At 39.7% G+C, this 23337-nt stretch overlaps 1 long non-coding RNA gene across 1 annotated transcript in view; it reads right to left on the bottom strand.

Annotated features, from left to right (window-relative positions):
• The window catches only part of LOC141583740 (uncharacterized), a 287132-nt gene that overhangs the window by 188859 nt on the left and 74936 nt on the right, over positions 1 to 23337 (bottom strand). The window contains exon 2 of the long non-coding RNA XR_012516610.1: positions 3771 to 3940. This is a non-coding gene — a long non-coding RNA (uncharacterized LOC141583740). The remainder of the gene's footprint in view (positions 1 to 3770; positions 3941 to 23337) is intronic.

Raw genomic sequence — 23337 nt, 5'->3', positions numbered from 1 at the left:
CTCACATTGTGCCACTATCGGAGATTATGAAAATCTTAAAAGTTGTAATAAACATGTCAGGTCTCTTCTGAGGACAGAATTATACTTCCACTCCCTTTGAAATGAAGCCTGGTCTTGTGATTTTTGTTAACCAAGGAAACATGTAGGTAAGTCATTGAATCACCTCTAGGTAGAGTCTGTAAGAGCCAGCATTTTGTTCACCATGTTCTCTTTGCCCTGGTTGGTGATCACTGAAGTATGTTGGGGAAGAAAACTCCAACAGCCTCAGTTTCTGAGTAACTTGATGATCATAGGCCTCCTGCCAGCCTGTGTGGGACATTTAGCATGAGCAAAACCTCACCTTTGCTGTACTAAGCCTCTGCAAATTCTGTCTACCAATGGAGTATACTTCAGGCTATGTGGGCTAATACAGTGGCACCTGATAGATTTAGAAAATGAACAGCACAGACTAAGTGAAAGGAGGTTCAGAGAATTGGAATATCAGTATAGCCAGGTATTTTATCCAAGCCCATCGGGTGGCAAGATGAAAAACCCATTCTAATAAGTCTTGATTAATTAAAGAGAGAAACTTGATATTAGGTTATAAATCTCTTAGAATCTAGAGCAGAGACATAAGAACAACTGAGCCCCTGTTGACCCAGAAGTAACTCTGGAAGTCCACAGTTTGAGTTGTTTTCTAGGAGGTTGCATGCACTCTTGTGTTTGTGTGTCTCAGCTTTCTTCTTTTCCCTACTTCTCAACTCCTTGGCTCGGAACATTGCTGTCAATCTCACATAGCAGATCCATCTCTCCTGCCATTTGAAATGTTCTGTGTCACTTAAGTTCAGTTATGGAGAGACAGAATCTGCTTGGCTCAAATGGTTTCCCTTTGGACAAACATCAACTTCTGGTCCAACGAACTGACAAAAAGAAGATCCCATGGAACATAGGATTGTCTAAAGCCAACCTTTCAGTAGAAATGGGATGAGAGGGCAAGTCCCAAAAAAAAAAAAAAAAAGAACAGTATGTGAATAGTGAAGAAGCGTAAAATGATTTATGAAAGAGGTGACGATGTGACACAGACAATCAAAGAGAAGGGTGGCCAGAGCATTGCAGGAAGAAATGCCAGCATGTGTAAAGATGGTCAATTGCTCCTGCTTGTTTGTCACTTACGGTGGTTACAGAAGGTTTAGGTTTCTCAGGGGTGTGAGGTTAGAAAAGCGAGATGAGTCATCAACCAATATTCATCAGTGACCTTTGCCTTTACCCAAAATATGTTAAGTCTGCTCTGCTCAGCTCAGCAGCTGTCTTGTGATTGTTTTCAAAGTCTACACTGTGATCTCCAAGTCAGAGTGTGTGTCCCTTCTCTAAACTATATCATTTCTTTCATTTGAATATTTTAGTCCCTTTCAACTTTCTCTCATTTTATAAAAATTAATAAGCATTTTTATATCATCTATAAGACTGTCAGCCACCTTGAAGGAAGGACCTATGTTTTATAGCTACTCCTAGCACCTAGCTCAGTTCCCTTTGCCTAACAAAGTTTCATAATTGTTTGTTGAATAATTAAAAATGAATAAACCCTGCTTTAGGAAGAACAAAGAGTAACACTGACTTATGTGATAAAACCACACAGACTCGAAGTTCTTTGAAAAGCAAATAGCCTACAAAAGGAAGAACAGAACTTTCAATCACTATCATGACCAACCCCGCCTCCGCCCCAGCCCAAGTTTTTCTTTTACCTACTACTTTTGGGGCTCCCTCTTTGCTCCCTAAAATTACCAAACCATTTTTTAAAACAACGTTTTCAGTTTTAAATCTTGAAATAGAGTTCAAACACAGTACTGAGTTATTTTGACATTATTAGGTCATATGTCAATATATTAGCTGGAAGTGCTAAGAGGCTTTAAAGCCATGATCTGAATCTTTTAATTCTACCTAATGTTAGGCAAGTTACTTTACTTCCTTTAATAAATACTGGATATGATAATACTTACCTCATAGGTGTGGCACAAAGAGTATATAAACAACCACACATAAAGTAGTTAGCACACAGGAGGCTTCAAGAAATATTAAGTCTCTTCCTATTCTGTGGTTTCTTTGATGGGAACTGCCTTTTGCTAAGCTGAGTGATGCTACATAATGGTGTGCCATATTGTGCTTTGGACAGACAGACCAGCTGCAATTTAGACTGCTGAATAAAACCCCCAGTGCGAAATTGTACAGCCACTCAGGCCCAGTGACCTTTGATCTCTCCAGAGTGTTTCATCTTCTCTGGTCAGTGGCTATGCCTGCTTGTTGCTCTGGAATAACAGAGCAGGTCAAAGCAGGTCTCCACACTGCTGCAAGTGACAAGAGTATCCCAAGCATTGCAATTTGGCTCGTTCTCTATTTGACAATGAGGGTAGCAAGAATTAAAAATGGCACAACACAAATCCATTCTTGAAACCCACATTTTAATAAAAATGGGAAATTTTACAGAAACTGTTATTCTCAGAATAGGTTTCTCATTGTAATTGTGTGAATTTGTATTTTTATTTCTTGCTTTTTTATAGTCTTATGTTTAGATCTTGGTATTGGCTTTCAGTGAAATTTGTTTGGGCAGTCAGGAAAAACATAATGCCCAACTAGTGACAAGGCTGTACAACTTGGATAGACTGATGCAACACACACTAAAGATATTTTCCTTTGCAAAACTAACTCTTCAACATTATACTTTTGACATATTAAGAAAAAAGTAAACATCAAACCAAGATGCTAGTGAATACAGTCAGCCTCTTGTGAGACAGACCTCTGTTACAGCAGTGATTCTCAAATGGAAGCAACTTTGCATCCCTGGCCCTTCTCCAAAAGATAATTGGCAATAACTGAAGTATTTTTTCATTGTCACAACTGCAGGGAGATGCTACTGGCATTGAGTGGGTAAAGGCCAGGAATGTTGATAAATGCCCTACAATATACGAGCCAGACTTCCACAACAAAAAGTTATTCCACCCAAAAATGTCAGTGGTGACACAGTGGAGACAGTTGTGTTAAAGGAACTTAAACTTCTTAGTTTGCTCGAATCCAATGCATTAACACAGGCGTCCCCACACTTTTTACACAGGGGGCCAGTTCACTGTCCCTCATACCATTGGAGGGCCACGACATACTGTGCTCCTCTCACTGACCACCAATGAAGGAGGTGCCCCTTCCTGAAGTGCCGCAGGGACGGGATAAATGGCCTCAGGGGGCCGCATGCGGCCCGCGGGCCGTAGTTTGGGGATGCCTGCATTAACATTTAATTATTAAAAGTTTTTGCATCTCATGTCCATGAGGCTTTTTAGAGGAAAACAGATAAAATGAAAATTTGTAAAATAGGAACTCAGCAATTAAGTATCAAACTCTTCAGAAGTCAATATAAGACATTTAAGTAAACATTATAGTAGTCATCTTTATCATTAGCTTATTTATAATTCCTAACACTTATATTCCACTTTAAATAACATATCCAATTTAAATTATTTCTTCTGATCCTCACAAAAGCCCTCTGAGGTAGATATAATTAAGACTCAGGGAGGTTGAGTACTTGTCCAGTTAAACATGAATAATAAGAACAGTCTGGAACAACGAGAAAAGAAAATGGCTGAGATCAGGAGAACTGAGCTTCCAAACACCTACCACGTGCTGGTCATCCAACATTGTTTTACCCTGTAAACCTTGGTTTCCACAGCTATCTAATCGGAGTAGTAATTGCTAGCTCAGCAATCACTGCAAGGACTGAACAAGGTAATAAATTTCAAATAAATTACCTCACATGGTGTGAAACAGACATAGAGGTGTCAGAGCGCCAAGGCTGGAGCCAAATATTCCCGTTTCGAATCCGATGCACTTTCTTCCATCCCATGACGTCCCACCATGTGTTTAGAACACCACAGGCATTTGAGGTCACTGATTTCCATAGCAAATGTGTATAGCATGCCTGAGGAAAGAAAAAAGGAAAAAGAAACACCTTAAAATCACTTAAAACTCCTTTACTTTCAACTGTATTGTTCAAAATTGGCAAGAGATTTCCTTCTCAGCCAGGACAAGATAAGCAGAAACTTTCCATTTTCCATGATTGAATAGTATGTGTTTCTGTATGTGTTGGCGAGTGGAGGGCAGGGAAAGAAGAGCATCTCAAAACATTCTAAAGCAAAAGCGGACTTGATCATCTTCACTGAAATAAGGAGAACAAACTTCTATTTGTCAGAACGATCTCAAACCAAGGGAGTGTATTTTTCTCAAGCTTCCAGCAAATCTTTTTGGGCCTGAATCAAGGAAAGTGAAAACTTAAAAAGAAACACTGACCCAGTAATTCCACATCAGGGAATTCATCAGAAAAAAATATATGTATACATAATTTTAACAAGCAATACAGAAATTTTGAATGATGGAATCTTTTATAAACATGAAAAATTAAAACCAAATAAAATACCTGGAAAGAGAACGGTTAAGCAATCATTGAAAGTTATGGTAAAGGATAGCTATAACAACATGATGAACCTCTGCTACAATAGTAGGGGAAAAAAGTGGAAACAGAATTACAAATGCAAAATAAACTCAGTTTTATTTTTTAAGCCTAACTGGTAGAGAATAGTCTAAAATGTTACAGTGGTGAGATGAGAAACAATTTTTCATCGTTCTTATTTTCTATTTTCCAGCAGTATAAAGTGAGCATATATTCATGCTGTCATTTAAAAAAAAAAAAAAAACTACATATAAAGTTAAGATGACTTGGGGAAAAAAAAGCAGCCAGGTTGGAAGAATATATAGAATTTTATGTGGAGAATTTGCTCTGCAAATAAAATAGTTTTGTAAGGCAGGGGGGAAAAAAGCTTGATTCTTACACCTTTCCAAAGCCTTTAAGACCAAATTCCCCTCAGCCCATTGATTTCATCTTGACATGTAACATAACCCACAGTTCTACAATAAAAGAAACCATGAAATATAAATGGTAATTTCCAGAGTACACATGTGTACATGTTGATTGACAATTTCTCAGCAGGGTGGCTCATCATTGATATTCTGCCTTTTATGTGACATAGGTTGCATGACTTTAATAATTATTAAGGAAACTGCTTTGAATTAGCTCTAAGTTTCTAGAGAATATGAGTTAGTCTGCAGTAAAGGCATAAAAGATGCTTAGGTTGGATCCGACAGAGCATCAAAATCTGAGCAAGAGACAATTTGATGGTCTGAAATACCCTTGAGGGCTGTCAGTTGTTGGCTTGAACTATTGTTCCATATAATAATGGAATCGTTTTTCTCTTTTCCTTTCCCTTCTCGCCTAATTGCCCAACAAAACTTCTAATAGCACATGGCCTTTGGGGAAAATGTATTCAAGAGCTTCTTTAACCAAATGATCCTCAGGCCTCTACATAAAGAGGCATATCAACAGCTTTAAACTGGGGAGAGATAGCATGGGTAGAAAAGCCAGATACAGGTGATGGGGAGGAAGGCAGCAAACCACACTACCATGTGTGTACCAATGCAACAATCTTGCATGTTCTTCACATGTACCCCAAAACCTAAAATGCAATTTTAAAAAAAGCAAAAAATAATGAACTGAGGAGTCAAGTTAAAAAGAGTATATATTCGTAGCAACAGAAACATGAGAACCACCATGAGAATTAAAAGCCATCTTTTGAGCAATTTAATGAAAACAATCATTTAACCCCAAATACATAACCCATCATGGTTGTATAGAAGACTGCTTTGAATGGTCGTAACCACTCACTTTCTGATAATTATTTCCCCACCTAGAAAGTTCATTTCTATAATATGTGAAGTAAACATAGAGATAAGAGAGGTGTATTGGGGTTTGAGAACACCCAATATGAAGACCTCTCTTCCCTGTTCAAGTTTTAAACTCATTGAAAAACACAGTACACAGATTGAAATCTTATTTCCTAGTGGACTGCATCTGTGACAGTCCAGGTATCAGAAATAAACAATATCTAGAGCACCATAGGCCTGTAGAACTTTCTGCAATAATGGAGACATTTTATAGCTGTACTGTTCAATATGATAGCCACTAACTACTTGAAATGGGTCTAGTGTGATTGAAGAACTGAAATTTTAATTTTACATTATTAAATTTAAACAGCTATATTTAGTTTGTGGCTACTGTACTGGACAGCGCAAATCCAGAACGTCAGGACAAGAACAAAGAATTCAGTAGCATGTCATAACAATGTGTGGAAAAGCTGTCCAACATAACAGGAAAGGGTAACTAGGTGTCGGTCACAAAGGAAGAGAAAGACCCAGGCTCTGAAGGGAGGAAAGGAGGTAACAATAAGCATAATAATAACTACTGAGTGCCTATGGTAGGTAATGTTATCCCCATTTTTCATTTGAGGAGAGTGTGGCTCAGAACTTGTCCAAGGTCATACATGTAAACAAGAAAGCCAGAATTCGAAACTGACTCTAAAGTTTAGCCTCTTCCTAGCGTGCTCAAAATAGGATTCTTAAGAGCAAAATCATCAAATCAAGCCAAACAGTGAGCATCAAATATCTTCACATATCCTTAGTCCTGAAACCTTCCAATCTCTTTTATGATTCACTTTATGCATCACTATGTAAGAGGTATATAGGAGAAACTACAGTCATTCAGCAGCATCCCTTCACCACCATCAGTTGAATACCTACCATGTTCAGGATGCTGGATGCTGCAGACGCTGAAATGAATAGGATATTAAGACACGATTGTAAGTTAACTGATGGTAAATTGTGGCTGGATTTCAACCTTTCAGCTAACTGTCTCCACTGCAGAGGCCTGATGCACCAGTCAATGCTCAAAGACCCCACAAGGAGGAGCAAATACAGCTCAGGCTGTGGTTCTAAATTCCCATGCCCTCTCTTAGCCTGTAGAATTGGCTGCTCCTTTGCACAGAAGTGACCACTGAGGAGGAAAAAGTTCACAGAAGCATCTCTAGGGTACACAGTTCATGTTATATCCTATGTGAATGGTGCCCCCGACACTAAAACGGGTGGCCTGCTATGAACCTCTCTTCATATATTATTTTCCCAGAACCTACTCTGGTTCCTGTTTGACTTTTTTAAAGGATAGAGAAGGAAGAGCTCCTGGACATATCTCAGCAAATTAGCAGCACAAAATATGTGATTAACACAGAAATTTCCTTTAAGCTCAAAGCAACCCGGAAAGAGAAAGTGGAAGTCAAAGGTTTCAATTCTCGTTTTCTCCCAAGGAAAGCTTCAGCTTCCAGCATTATGGCTCTTCTGCAGGCTCTTTTTTCTCCTCATTAGTTCACTTGCTAAAGAGGTAAATGGAGTTCCTCATAGTACCCCGATTACAGCATCCAAAATTTAGCTTGTTTTTAAGCTGGAGCAACTTTGATGTTTTTTTAACACAGGCGGGCACTTCTTCCAGCATCTTCTGCAGGTGACTCTGGGCCACCTATGTTAACAGCAGTCTGGATCCTCAAGAGGCTCACAGCCAAGTAAAGGAGGCACAGCAATAAACTATTGCTGTTCAATGACAGCTTCTACAGGAGAGGGATGCACAGATGCTAGTGGTAGCTCCAAGAAGGTACTAATCAGAATTTCACAGATGTCTTCGACGAGAACTGTTTTCAGTAAGATAATAAGGAATTAGACCTGAGAGCTATTGTCTACATGCATGACCTATGGTGTTTCGTGGGATGCTCCCAGCAGTCAACCTCGGTGCAGGAAGTTCCTGCGAGGTACCCAGTTTGATTAATGAGTTTTTTACTGTGAGCCAACCTAAACCAACTATCAGTCAAGGGAAGAGAAAACATGAGATGCAGGTTTCAGGTTTCCATGCCATATCTAGGTCCACCCTGAAGGCCTATACTCTCCTTTCTTTCAGAAGATTAAGGATATGTGCACCCCCACACACCAAAAAAAAAGCGGGGGGGTGGTCAAAAACGGTGCCATAAGCTTCTTTAAAGCCATTAATTAATTATGAAATTAAGCAATTCTGAGGCTGCCCTGAGAGTGTCTGAGGTCAGTGGTAAATTTTCCAGATCATCTGTACATATGATCCACAAGGAACGACTTGAGCACAGGCTCCTCAGGGCAGAGACAGTTCCATTCATCATGGATCGCAGTGCCTTCCATGCCTGGTACCCAATCGGTGTTTATTATGTATTAGCCCTCTTTCTCCATGTAGTAGTTCAGTTACATTTATCACACATTTACGGAGTACCTACGTGCCTGGCATTATTATAAGGGTTGAGAATAAACAGAAATGTAAGACATTCTGGTCCTTTGGCTCTCCACTCTCATAATACTGATGCTGATCTATTGCTTCCCATACCAACCCCCAACACTGGCTCCTTTCTGAGCAGTAAAGTTCAGGAGGACGCCTACTCTCCCGGATCAGAGAAATACACATGTCTACACAGGATTTGAACTTATGTCCTTCACTGGCATCATGCTTTTACCAGCTGGCCCCATGTACTGCAGATGTGCCAAAATGGATTCACTATCATGTTGATACAGCTTTATTGTATCTTCTCCAAAACAACCTAGAATTGTCCTTCCAAGGTGTAGCATTGAGATGGACAACTTAACTTCTGTATCTACTGACTTTGTGAGTGTATTTCTAGATTAGCATTATGGAGGTTACACAGGGTTTGGTTTCTTTCACTCTTGGACACTTTGGTCTATAAATCATGCTATTTATATTTGTTTGCCCTTAATTGTCCCAAGGAGACTCTCCTTGTCACTGGAAAATAAGGATGAGTAGCCGCACAGTGGCAGAACACAGCAATCACAAATGATCAAGGAAACAAAAACTAGCAACAAGATGAATGTGCTGGAAGCAAGCATAACAAAGAGAGGTGATGTTGAGCATGGGCCATTGCTCCAGCAGCACAGCCAGCGGCTCTGTGCATAAATGCTCAGCAGGCTTCAGTGCGGGAGCTGGAACTAAGTTTATACCAGAGGCAAGACAGACTGTAAAGTCAACTTGTGACACTTCAGAGGAATAGGGCAGAGGAGGGTGGAAGTGATTGACAAGGGCTTCCTGGCAGTTCTTACATAATATCCCAGCCTGTCTAACCTCTTCAAGAAACACTGATCTCACCATGAGCCAGTGTAAAAGGTCTTTCTGGCTTGCCTCTCTCCTACACCTCCCATGTCCTAGACTAAATGAAGAGATCACGTGTAAAATAGATGTATGTAGACTCTGAGCTTAGTAATACACAGGACACACAATGGTGGCTGTCCTTTTTCTCATTAGTTCACTTGCTAGAGAGGTAAATGGAGTTTCTCATAGTACCCCGATTACAGCATCCAAAATTCAGCTTGTTTTGAAGCTGGAGCAACTTTTTTTTTTTTAACACAGGCAGGCACTTCATTAAAGCACTATGGAGTATACCAGCTATGTTTTCCCTGGAGTGAGCTGGATGAGATCCAAGCTGGGATCCAGACACACAGAGGCAAAAATTACATAGGCAGGGAAGTAAACCTCATTATCTTTCCAAGACACAGTCTTACCTGCTTTAGTTAATTGTTATGTTTTTACAGGGAGGGGAGTTGCTTCATCAAAGACATGTTTTCAAGAGACATGTGGTAGTCCACAATCTGTGGGCTATTGTTCACATCAGTGGCATGTAGTCTAACTGTAGGTCAAAGCAAACAGCCAAGGGACAGTATTTCCTCCAATGTGATGAAGGAGATGAAGCAAATTCCAGGTCAATTCAGGGAAAACCTTTGCTCCTGCTAAATGGATCTTGTACAACTGATTGGTTTTTAAGTTCTGGGATCTATGTTTACAAAATTGCACATCCTGCACACATGTATCCCAGAACTTAAAATAAACCTGTCAACCTATTTTTGTTGTGGTTCTGCATGTGCCCTGGTGGTTTGCCACACCTGTCAACCTATCACCTAGGTATTAAGCCCAGCATGCATTAGCACGCATTAGCTATTTATCCTGATGCTCTCCCTTCCCCTGCCCCTGCCAACAGGCCCAATGTGTATTGTTCCTCTCCATGTGTTCTCATTGTTCACCTCCCACTTACAAGTGAAAACATGTGGTGTTTGGTTTTCTGTTCCTGTGTTAGTTTGCTGAGGATAATGGTTTCCAGCTTCATCCATGTTCCTGCAAAGGACATGATCTCATTCCTTTGCATGGCTGCATAGTCTTCGAGGGTGTATATGTACGACATTTTCTTCATCCTCTACTATTGATGGACATTTGGGTCGCTTCCATGACTTTGCTACTGTGAATAGTCCTGCAATCAACATATGCATGCATGTATCTTTATAATAAAATGACTTATATACCTTAGGGTATATACCCAATAAAGGGATTGCTGGGTCAAATGGCATTGCTGTTTCTAGGACCTTGAGGAATCACCACATTGTCTTCTACAATAGTTGAACAAATTTACATTCCTACAAACAGTGTAAAAGCACTTCTATTTCTCCACAGCCTTGCCAGCATCTATTTTCTTGTCTTTGTTTTTTGCCATTCTGACTGGCATAAGATGGTATCTCATTGTGGTTTTTCTTTGCATTTCTCTAATGATGAGTGATGTTGAGCTTTTTGCATCTGTTTGCTGCGTGTCTTCTTTTGCAAAGGGTTTGTTCACATCCTTTGCCAACTTTTTAGTGGGGTCGTTTGTTTTTTCTTGTAAATTTGTTTAACTACCTTGTAGGTTCTGGATATTAGACCTTTGTCAGATGGATTGTAAAAATTTTCTCCCATTCTGTAGGTTGTCTGTTCCTCTGATGATAGTTTCTTTTGCTGTGCAGAAGCTCTTTAGTTTAATTAGATCCCTTTTGTCAATTTTTGCTTTTGTTGCCATTGCTTTTGACATTTTCATCATGAAATCTTTGTTCATGCCTATGTCGTGAATTTATTGCTCAGATTTTCTTCCATGGTTTTTATAGTTTGGTGTTTTACATTTAAGTCTTTAATCCATCTTGAGTTAATTTTTGTATAAGGTATAAGGAAGAGGTCCAGTTTCAAATTTCTGCATATGGCTAGCCAGTTTTCCCAGCACCATTTATTAAATAGGGAATTTATTCTTTATTGCTTGTTTTTGTCAGGTTTGTCGAAGATCAGATGGTTGTAGATGTGTGGTGTTATTTCTGAGATCTCTATTCTGTCCTATTGGTCAATGTGTCTGTTTTTTATTTTACCAGTACAATGCTGTTTTGGTAAAACCGATTCTTTTGGAAACTACAACTTGTCCTATTGAAATCAGGATTATTTGACATGAAGTTTATTTAAAACTGAGGGACAACAGTCAGGAAACTGCAGAAGAAATGCTTTGAAATTTGACATATTCCCCAGGCTTTAAGTAGTGTAGTATTTACATGAAGAGTTGAGTCCCTTCAAAAACACTTGATTTCATGCAATACTTTCTGGTTCATTTGTCCATTGATTCATTGATTCATTCTTTCAACAAGAATTTATTTCCTCTTGCAATCATTGTGGTAGGCCCAATGGATATGTTAATAAATAAGTATTGTTTATCTTTTTTTATAGCTTAACCTCTTAAACATGTTTAAAATGTGGTTTTTAAAAAAATTTAAGCACATGCACTGGGAGCAATAATTACATATAGATGAGAGACCTAAATTATTTAGAGTAACGTGGAGGCCTTCCCTGCAAAACAGCACGTCTTCAGGACACTCTAAGTTTTTCTGTTAATTAAAAACGCAAACTATCAGGGACTTAAACCAAATTTTTTACTCACCTAGATGTCCACTGCAGTTTGGCAGGAGCTTCTGATAGATAGTGTCTAACTTACTTAATTTTCCCCTGTTTCCAGTGGAAATGGAAATGGTTACTCGGGGACTCAGGCTGATGGAATAGCTATTAACTCCAATGATACCAATTACTAACCCAGAAGGACTAAAGGGGCTCTGAGGATTTGATACTAATGTTCAAGTACTCCACCCTAAAGTGGTACACCCTCCTCTGCTCACATGTCACTGGTCAAGACTAATTATGTAGCCCCATCCAGCTAGGAAATACTCTTGCCGGGTACTAGGATACGGCCTGCACAAGCACTGACTCCACTGGATCATGAACGCAGGGTAGACAGGGGCCTCGGGAAAAGAATTCCAGACCAAAGCAAAAACGTGTGAAGGCCACATAATTTCCTCCTGGAGTGCTCCTGTCCTCTGTAGATACAATTAAGTATATGTCTACCTCCAGATTAGACTGTAAATTCCAAAATCCATAGTTCTAGCACAAAGTAGGTGCTCAGCACATGTTTGGAAATAAGGAAGACAAGGTTGTCTTGAGTTGGATATAATGAACCCGATCAGAAATACTCTGTTTCCTTATAGTGCCATAACCACCTCCAGGCCAAATCAGGTCTTGCCTGAAGACTTTACTGATCTGTCTCTGACTCACTCCCTCTCTGATAGAGCTAGTCCCTTCTTCCTTCTTGTCCAACTATAAATTGTACGGGAATTTCAAAGTACTTGTAACACTTTTTTACCTGCATTTGGTTATCCATCTCATCGTACTAGATGCTGAGGGAGACTCCTATCTTATTTGGCTTCATACCAGTGTGCAGAACAGTGCCTGGAACATGGTAGTTGTCAGTATCTATTGAAAAAATAAATGCATCTGAAATTTTAAGTCTTAAGGGAAGAGTAGTTGGATAGCACTGGAAATATGGGAAAATTAGGTAAGTTAGATACTATCTACATGAGGCCAATGGACTAAAATACCCTGTTTCAGTGACATGTACATCTCCCGAGAAGAATACTGCAAGTTGTAGTAGTCTAGTTTGAATTGGGTTTAAATCATACTCTAACATCATGCTTGTACATGACCTTAGAGGCGCAACATGCTGTCAGCTTACATGTACATTCTGGTCTCTCCAACACTGTTTTCTTTCCCATTTCTGTTCGCTTAGACACTGTCTGTCACCAGCCAATCGAGCGGTAATCATCCTAATCCATGGTGGATAACAATAGCATCAACCTTGCATTTTTATGACACTTGAACTTCATAAAACGATTTAATGTCTTTTATCCCACCGTCCAGAAAGGCAACTTTGTGATGTCCACCATAAAAACTGATTTGCTGTCATTATCAATCAGAGGATGAGAAAAAGTAGTGTGCAGTTTTTCACCTCTCTTTCAGGTTTGATTTTGCAGAGTAGCTGAGATGCCATTCAGTCTTCTCTCTCTCCCAGCTTTATTAGCCTCAGAAACTGCCTGAAACAGCAAGACTGCAGACAAATATTCAGACCTATGACCACAGAAATCCAAACAGATTGTCAATTTTTATGTGTATGAGGTGAACTGGGCTGTTCCGATTTTCAGGAATTGGATGTTCTTCCAGGAGACCCGTACCTGTGGCAGAAGAGGTCTGCTGCTCTTGCTCAAGGAATAGCTTGAGCACAAGTTGCTCAGTTGTGCACAGTTGCTCAAGGAATAGCTTGTGAGCTGCAATTTTTCGCAGTACTAATGCATGGCTTTCCCCAGAGAGCGTAGCCGGCTGCTGTGGGATTGCACTGGAGGCTTTAGTGAGAAACCTGAAGACCTCACTATCAAGGAGCAAGTAAAAGGTGATCACTGGGACTCTACCAGTTAATTCTTCAGGGAACCCACCACCATTTATGTGTTTACCAGAGACATGCTTCTGATTATAATGGGACCCCTGACAAATTGAGAATTTTTGCATTGCTGCACTTCAGTGGGACTAATAGAATGTCAGCTTCAGTTTTCAATGCCTTTCCTGATGACCCATGCATAATAGCTCCCTGTGCATGGGCCTCAAGAGTCCATGACTCACTGTGCAGCTGCTACGTACAAGTTTCTAGAAATGCTAGTCTTTGGAGAATGCTTTGCACCCTAAATTCTTATTATAAGCCCTACAGTATTTAATGGTTAAGAGCATTTGCCTCCAGTTATACTGCTTGAATTCACATCTCCATTTCTCCACTTTCTAACTGTGAGACTTCAGGTTAGTTGCTCTCTTTCAAAGCCCCTGTTTCCTCATCTTTGAAATAAGGATAATAATAGCAACTACTTAAAGATTAAGGCAATGAATGTATAGTGCCAGGCCTGGCAAATTATAGCAGTTTCTCTTAATTGCCTTTTTATATAGGGCCCAAGATAGGGTTTCAGAAGATCAGAGAAAGATAAATCAGTTGAAATTATAAGAAGAGAGATTTTAGTAACTTGTCTCTTACCAAGTTTCAAGTACTGCCCTGGAAGAAAGGGCATGCTTCAATAAATATTCATTGAGGACCTAACATATATGAAGCAGTGGGCTTCAGATAGATAAGTTGTCTGCCACTGAGTATGTTTAAGTATGGGCCAGGCAGCCACTGGGTGAGAGCCGGAGCCAGCACGGGGCATCTTTCACCACAAAAAACCTCATACAGCCTAGTGGGCTATTCTAGGATTGTTTTAATCAGATTATAAGGCTGAAAAATCAACTTGCACCCACTTGAATCAACCCGAAGTTGTGTGTGGGCCACTTCATTCTGATAGATGCCTATTAATAAAGAAGGATCAAAGAGAAGGGGAAGGGAGAACAGCAGGAAAATTACATAATTGCCTTTTCCAAATTGCTTAAAAGTCTCACCTGAAGAAACATAATCCTAATTAAGGCCCCTGGCTTTCATTTAAGAAAATGCTCCAACAGCTCAATTGCTTTGCACCTCCTCCCCAGCACTCTTAAAATTTTTTTTGTCATTGTCATTATCACATTATTGAAAAGTGTTCAACATTATTATAGTCTCTTCAGTATCACAATATGCAAGGTGCAGAGGTGTACCTTGAGCTTCCTTTTCCATTTGTGTTGACACTGGAAAGGAGAGACGGGTACAGAAAAGAGGAGAGCAGGCAGGGGCATTGCGTAAATATATAAGGCACAGTCACATATTCAGCAATACTTGAATTGAGCCAAACCCCTTCCATCTGACAAGTTCCCAAAGCCCTCCCTTGAGGACACAAAACCTGGGGAATGAGCAGCTGCTTGGCTAAGGAGGTGGCAAGGCGAGCTGACAGCAGGAACAGAGCAGGCGGTTAGTGGGTGAGAATGTACCAGGGGAAGGAAGCTGGCAAAGGAAGGAGAGACTGAAAAAGGCCCATAAGTTACATTCCCAGAAGGCAGCCTCACCCCAGTGAGCTCCCAGATGTCTCCCTTGTGTTATTCATCTGCCACCATAGTTCTCAATCTTGCATATGTATGTGAGTCACCTGGAAATCTTGTTAAAATTCAGGAGGTCTGGGTGGAGCCTGAGATTCTGCATTTCCAACAAGCTCCCAGGTGATGCTAATACTCAGGGTCTGCAGACTGCACTTTAAGTAGCAATGCACCAGGTCACAGGTGGGCACATTATGGCCTGTGGGTCAAGTTTTGCCAGTTGCTTGCTTTGGTAAATAAGCACGATTGGAACACAGCCAAGCCAAACTGTTCACATATTGTCTCTGGCTGCTTTTGCACTCAGTTGAGTAGTTGCAACAGAGACTTTATGGCTCACAAAGCCTAAAATATATTTAGTTTAAGACCTGTCCCTTTAGGATAGAGATCAGAATATTTCTCCTTTTTTGAAGCTAAGAAAAAAAGTAAAAATTGTGTTATGTTGAGCTGAAGAAACTTGTTTTGTGAATTTCAGTAAATAAGAGGAAAACTCTGGCTTTGACAACAAAAAATAATTATTTCTATCGACATTTAGAGAAGATTAAGTCTGTAAATGAACTGAAAGAGAAACATGCCAAAACTCCATGGTTCTAGAGAAACCCTGGATCCTTGCAATCCTTTTACTTTTTTTTTTTTTTTTTTTTTTTTTTTTTGAGACGGAGTTTCGCTCTTGTTACCCAGGCTGGAGTGCAATGGCGCGATCTCGGCTCACCGCAACCTCCGCCTCCTGGGTTCAGGCAATTCTCCTGCCTCAGCCTCCTGAGTAGCTGGGATTACAGGCACGTGCCACCATGCCCAGCTCATTTTTTGTATTTTTAGTAGAGACGGGGTTTCACCATGTTGACCAGGATGGTCTCGATCTCTCGACCTCGTGATCCACCCGCCTCGGCCTCCCAAAGTGCTGGGATTACAAGCTTGAGCCACCGTGCCCGGCCCCTTTTACATTTTATAAGACTGAAAATAACTAGCAAAATCTTGTGAGATGTTCTATGTTGACTATAAATCATCTTCAGAACCACAAAAGTTTATAAATTCATCTCAGATCAGTTGAAAATAGCATGCTTCTCACCACCACCTCATTACCGTTTCTTCAGCTGCTTAGAGATTCTTTTTCTTCAGTGGGGAAACTGTAACAGTAATAATTCAACCTTAACTTTGCATGACACAGCATTTTCCAAATTACTTTTCACATGCAATATCACATTTCATCTTCACATTAAATCCTCCAATATAGGGAAACTAATTCCATTTGATATAAAGAAGCGGTGATACAAAGTCTTCTCTCAACAAGCTCACCACCTAATCAAAGAGACAGTGATAGAAATAAACATCAACATGGCATGATAAATGTTCACAGAGGGGTGGATGGGACACAGGTTTAGGTCAGAGGATGATGTAGGCTGTGATGGGCTGTCATTTCAGAATTTACCTTACAGTTCTTTAAATTGGGGAAAGAGGTTGTAAGGAATGGGAAGATTGTCACAGCAAAAATATTAAGAAAATGTGAAGAAAAAACAGGCAATGGTAGCATTTTACAGAGAATATCATTATGAAGTAGAAATTCTTATATGGGGAATTAAAAAGTTGAAGCTCAGAATCAGTACAGATTAATTAATCACTGAAGGTAAGATGCATACTGAAGACTTCTAACCCCAAATATTATTTTTCCCCTATGGCTATATTAACTTTTCAAGGATGATTTTTTTCAGGGATGAGAATATCAGTTTATAATGACAGGTACGATGATACTGATGGTTAACATTCATAGAGTATGTTTTCTATGTCTTCCAAAGGACTAGCCCCAATAGATGAATGTTACATGTTAGAAGATTTCAGTTCAGTGTAATTAAAGTCTTGCTAATCTTTTGAGCTGTCTAGCAAAAGAATAAGCTATATCAGGACAATAATGAGCTCTCTCTTTTGTAATGGAAGTGTCTACATTGAAAGCGAATCCACAAGGGGTTTTATAGAAGAGAATGCTTTGTGTTGGTTGAAAAATCAGAATGAACGTGTCTCCTTCATATAGAGCCAATGAATTTCCCAAGGCCACACAGTTTAACAGTAGCTCAGCCAAAGCTAGAACCTACATGTCCCAGTTCTCTTTTCTCTACTTCCTTCTCCTAATATGACTGTTAATATCAGATGTAAGTGACAGGATGATTAATGAGGAAGCCAGCATTTTATTCTAGTGGAATAATGTTCGGTATAGACAGTGAAATGTAAATAGCTGTAATTCCCAGCGCAACTTTGTGAAGGACTTAGCCTACATTGAGCAACTGGGAAATTTCCTCATTCTCACAGTCATTAAGGTAATGTTCTCCAGTTACTTTTTTTTTGTTCTTGTTGGAACTGTTCTTAGGTCTTATTTCAGGTACTACCCAAATGGCATACATTATGGTTTGGTCTTATTTGATTGCTACTTTTTAAGAACATTCAGATACCATCATGCATAGCTTCCTAAGGTACAGTAATTTAGCTAAGGAATATTTATGAGGAATATGAGTATATATGAAACGAGATACAGTAAAACCCCAGGGAATTACGTGGCATTTTATAGCATATTGCCATAATTTATGACACCATGAATTCAGTCACATGTTTACTTCATAGAATGTCCTATCAACCCAGTCCTCTTTCCAATATCATTCAGAAAACACTTACTGAACGTCTCAGCTCTGAGCCTAGTTTCTCACCAGGCAGGTGAATAAATGAAAAGTATTCCATAATGATGTTACTGTAATCACAAGAGGTTTTATTCTCGTGGAGATTTACAAGCATGCAACCAACTGCTAGAGAAACAGAGAACCAAAAGAAGTAGAAAACACAGTAAGTGCCACAGAAAGGGATTCAACACTGAACAGGAATTTTAACATTAATTTTCATGTTTCGGCCACATTACAGGTTGACTAAAATACCCCATTAATCAATTAATTTATTCTCTCTTGACAACAATCCATTTGTGCATCCATTGTTATGCCACATAATCGGCACACAAGAACCATGTCCCATTTGAGTGAGATTAGCCAGTCTACTGTGGCTACGTTATGATTTTAATCCTTGTTTCCTGTAATGCTTCTATAATGCAAAACCTAATGATTTTTTCTCTAACCTGCATGGTCTCCAGAGGTAGTGCATCTGATTCAGTCTCTAAAGTAAGGTAAGCAGTGTGGTTTGGAGGTCAGCACAGCAGGCTAAAAAGCAATAGAAACAGCTGTACAGCTAAAGAAAGCACTTAAATTCTTTTGAAACTGAGTTCGGTTTTTAGTGCCAGAAAAAAAAGTGAAATCAAAGGTACCAGTATTTCTCACCCTTATGCTCAATATAGATTTTCATAAATTAGTCAAACACAGCACTAAAAGATGGTTTATCATAAGGTTAATCTCAGATGAGAAATTAATGTTTAATTAATTTTAGTCAAGTCAAGGGGTAGCAGATATGCCTCCTTTTGTTTAATTGGAATCTAATTACAAAGAGGTCATTCATTCATTCATTTCCTCAGCAAATATTTTTTTTTAACTAACTGAAGGTGGGTTTTTTTAACTAAAACAAAACTCAATAGAAAGTTCTGTGCTGCATTTATGTTCCTCATTTTAGACATTTGTCTAACTTCCCGATGACATTACCCTTGCCTTGAGTAAACATTTGAGGAAATGTGGATTAAAAAATATTTAACCTTTAACCACTTTCTAATTAGCAAAAAATGCCAAATCCTTCCCTTTAACATTCTAAATGGGTTTGGCATAATGAAACAACATTATGGATTAATTTAAGTAATACACTAGAAAACTTTCATCACCTTACAAATGCACTTGTCCCTAATTTGATCATTTAATCCTCATCATGCCACAGTGTTATTTCTTTACTTCTCAAGATCAGTGGTTCTTAGCCTTGCCAGTATGTTGGAATCACAGAAAGAACTTTAATACACACTGATGCCTAGTATTCGCACTCCCAGAGAGACTGATTTAACTGGTTTGGGGTCATAGTCTGCTTAACTACTCTAACAAAATACTTTTGGTAACTTATACTACTGGGTAATTGATAAATGATAGAGATTTATTGCTCACAGTTCCGGAGGCTGTAAAGTCCAAGATCAAGGTACCAGATGTTCTCCACTTCCAAGATGGTACCTTCTAGCTCTGCCCTCACATGGTGCAAGGAACAAGGGAGCTCCTCCTGGAATCCTTTTGGTAAGAGCACTAATCTCATTTATAAGGGTAGAGCTCTCATAACTTAATTGCTTCCCAAAGCCCTCAACTCTTAATACTGTCACATTGGGTATTGGGTTCCAACATATGAATTTGGAGGTGGCGGGATACCAACATTCAGACCATCCCACAAGGTTTTGTTTATATACATAGCCTGTTTCAAATGTGCACTCGGGATTAAGAACCACCATTCTAAGCTCCGAGAACACAAGCAAGTGACCATATTCCTCCGTTGCTAACAACCCTTCAATGTTACAACAGCCCTTACTAATGCTGGGAAAAATCCAGAATCCTGAGCAGTCGTCAGCACCTTCAGAGATCCTCGTCCTGCTCCTGTCTCTCCCACTTTCCCGCTCTCCCGGCCCTCAGCAGTGCGCTTTCCACGCTTCAGGTCTTCCCCGATGCACCATTCTCAAGTCTGACTCAACTCTAGTTCTTAGACAAACTGTTTCTTTTGCTGAGATGCTCTCTCTGTACTTCTTCATCGGACCAATTTCTACTGACCTTTAGTTGTGGTTGGAGTGTCGCTTTATTACACAGAGTATTTCTGATCCTACCCCGTGACTCATCCTAAAATGTTGCTCTGCCATATCTAACACCTTGCTTGTTTATTAGGTGGAAATTATAGGGGTGTTGAGGACAGGAACCTAACTGGAGGCACAGCAGTAAAACAGAACCTTGTCTTTTTTACTGCTGTGTCTTTTACCTATCTGGAGCCCAATAACTACTTGTTACTGAATCAGTCATGATTCAGTCAAGAAGAAACCACACTAGGAATTTGAATGGTGAAAACTTTATAGGAAAAAAATCTTAACTGGCAAAATGTGATTAACTACTAAATAGACTAAAAACTACTCAGCAAATATTGGGGGCAATTATATTCCTAAAGTAAAAGAGAATATCCAAAGAAGGAGCTAAAGGTTTGGAAAGCACCAGCTCATACCAATGGCTGATATTTTGACCCCATTGGAGAGGGTACATCTGCTACCTGCTGAATAGCAGAAAACTTCCCTGGGTCCTATAGGCCAGAGCTGGTCTGCAAGAGGTCACATGTTGGGATGTTGATGACATTTACTAAGGTGTCAGGGGTGTAAGCTGACCCATAGAAAGCTGTCCACCTGGGTGCCAATAAATTACAGTTGGTCTGTAATCTAATCTACAATAGATTACAACTGAGATGCTGGAGAATTGCAGTGGCCCTCAGTGGAGATGGAGGGCCACCCACCACTGGCAGATGTGCAGCTACAGGAGGAAGAGAAAGGCACACAAGAAAAGCCTCTTTGTTGCTGTTGTTCCTGTGTCTGCAGTGTCTCTCTAGGCTCTCTAGTGACAAAACCTAAGACTGAACCAACTCTCAAATGCAAAATGTTATAGGGTCCAGCCCTATAATCACAAAACAGGGCAAAAATCGGTAGATTTAGAGGTGAGAGACAATTAATTGATATCTAGCACTGTTATCAATGATTGATTGATTGATAGATATCCCCAGTAAAACAAAGAAAATATGAATCCCTTCATAAAGTAAAAACCAATAGCATATCAAAGGAAAAGATAAAAACTTGATATTCACTTTCTCCTATATTTCTTATGTCTTTTTTAACATTATTTTTATTTTAAATAACAAATAATTATATTTATGGGATACAATGTGATGTTTGGATACTGTGAAATGAGCCAATAAGGCTAATTACCACATCACCTTACATATTTATTTCTTTGTGGTAGAAACATTTAAAATCCACTCTTTTAGTAATTTTGAAATATATAATACATTGTAATTAACTGTGTTCTTATTTTCTTTTTCCTATTCAGAGCTTGAAGCCCAAACCATATTGATGATAGCCATTTTCTCTCTCCCTATTAGACTTCTCTCATCGTGGACCTGAAAAGCCATGTAACTGGAATGAAGGCAAATCTTGAATTAGATATTTGGAGCTTTTGCTCAAGTGTAAGATGGATGTTAAATCCTTTCCATTTTGCTTTTCAGGATATTCTGGTAGCAATGTTACAAACAGTGAAAAAGCATAAACTAGAGGAAATAAATTAACCAGGATACTGCTTGTCACACTTTCATATCATTAAGAATGTTTTGAGTGCCAAATGAAAGCTTTGATACAAAAATTAGAGCACAGAATGGCAAGATTCTTTTGATGCTTAATCAGTGCTTGTAACTTCTGCAGAACATCAACTATAGCAAAGAATCATTAGTTTTCTGCTACGTTTAAACTTCAGCTTTATTTAATAAGCAAATAGTGAAAATAAAATGCACATAGCAGGAAGATGATCTTTAGCTCGTGTCAGGGACTGAGAAAATAAGCATCCATTCTAGCCTATCTCCTCGTAAAATCATGCAATTGACTTAGAACACAGTGTATTTCTGAAAGCAATTAAATTTGCTTTAAAACAGCCAAGTATTTCTGACAGGTACAATAAATGACACAACCTTTTTGGAAATTTTTCTAAAGAGCAATTAACAATATCCATAAATAAGGAAATAATCTGATATAAAAGCTTTATTCTAAAGTTATCTGCCAGGCAATATTGATAACATATTCCCATACCCTGAAAAGAAACTAAATAATAAGCAATGAGTATTGTGGAAGCATCCCATAAGACACCAGCCATTAAAATGAAGTATAATAGACTTTAAAACAACAAAAGGAAATGACTGTCGTATAACCATCTCCTGTTAAGTAAAAAAAAAAAAAAAAAAAAGCTGATGAAAATAATGTCTCCTGCATAACCATGATTAAAAGTGCATGAGAGAACACCTAGAAGGGTTTTTATCTTTTCCACAGGATGGATTTGGAGAAATACAGATACAAGATAAAAAAAGAGAAGCAAATTTTGGTAGATTACCAACTGTCCTCCTAAAAGGTATTGTACCACATATACTTTCCTACTAGCCATGCATTTTCCATATTTTTGCCTATTCCACAATGTGCGTAATGTTTATATTGGAGAAAAATGATAGTATATTTTGCTTTAAAAATTTCAAGGAGGAAGTGGCCAAGATGGTCAACTAGAAGCAGCTAATGTATGGCTCTCACAGGCAAGTAACAGAAGAGGCAAGTAAATACAGCACCTTCAACTGAAACCCGCAGGGATTCACACTGGGGTTAATCAAGGAAGCAACCAGACCCACAGAGAATGGAGAAAAGCAAGACAGGACAACGGCCCACCTGGGAGCAACATGGAGCTGGGGATCTTCCCCTGCCTAGGGAATGGTGAGTCAATGTGACCCAGGAAACCATGCTTCTGTCACAGATCTTTGCAACCCTTCAGTCAGGAGATCTCTGAACCCACTCCACCAGGGCCTTCAGTCTTCAGTTTGACAGACAGATCTACGTGTAGTCTTGGCAGAGCAACCACTCAGGCATGCATGGAGACCCTGGAGCCTCAGATACCTGGCCTTTCCAGCAAAGGCAGCTACACCTCTGGCAAGGTGGGAGGTGAGACTCCTACACACACCTCTAGGAAAGAGGCTGAGTCCAGGGTGCTGAGCAGCAACAGCCTGCAGGCCCCATTTCCATGGCACCTCACATAAGACCCACTGGCTCAGAATTCCAACCAGCTACCAGTATCAGCATTGCACCCTGCTAAGAAGGAGCTCGCAGGGGGCCGGGCAGCAAACATCTTTGCTGTTTGAGCACCTTAGCCATTTCAACCTTCATGCTTTGGAGAACCTAAGCCCACCTGGGACAGAAGGGATCCCCCAGAACAGCACAGCTGCTCTACCAAAATGTGGTCGGACTGCTGCTTTAAGTGGGTGCCCAATCCTACTCCTCCTAACTTGGCTGGACCTCCCAACCGGGGCCTCCAGCCATCCCCACAAAAGCTCCCTGGCTGATAGAAATCTAAAACTCTGGGACAATACTCCCAGAGGGAGGGGTGAGCTGCCACCTTTGCTGTTTGGGTGACTTAGCCATTCTAGCCTTTGGGCTTTGGAGTGTCTGAGGTGACAGGGAGCTTAAGTGGACCCCCAGCACAGCACACCTGCTCTACCAAAACGTG

Source organism: Saimiri boliviensis, chromosome 2 (genome assembly GCF_048565385.1).
Source record: "Saimiri boliviensis isolate mSaiBol1 chromosome 2, mSaiBol1.pri, whole genome shotgun sequence".
NCBI lineage: Eukaryota > Metazoa > Chordata > Mammalia > Primates > Cebidae > Saimiri > Saimiri boliviensis.
Note: the sequence above shows the minus strand (reverse complement) of the source record. Positions and strands in the feature narration are given on the sequence as shown.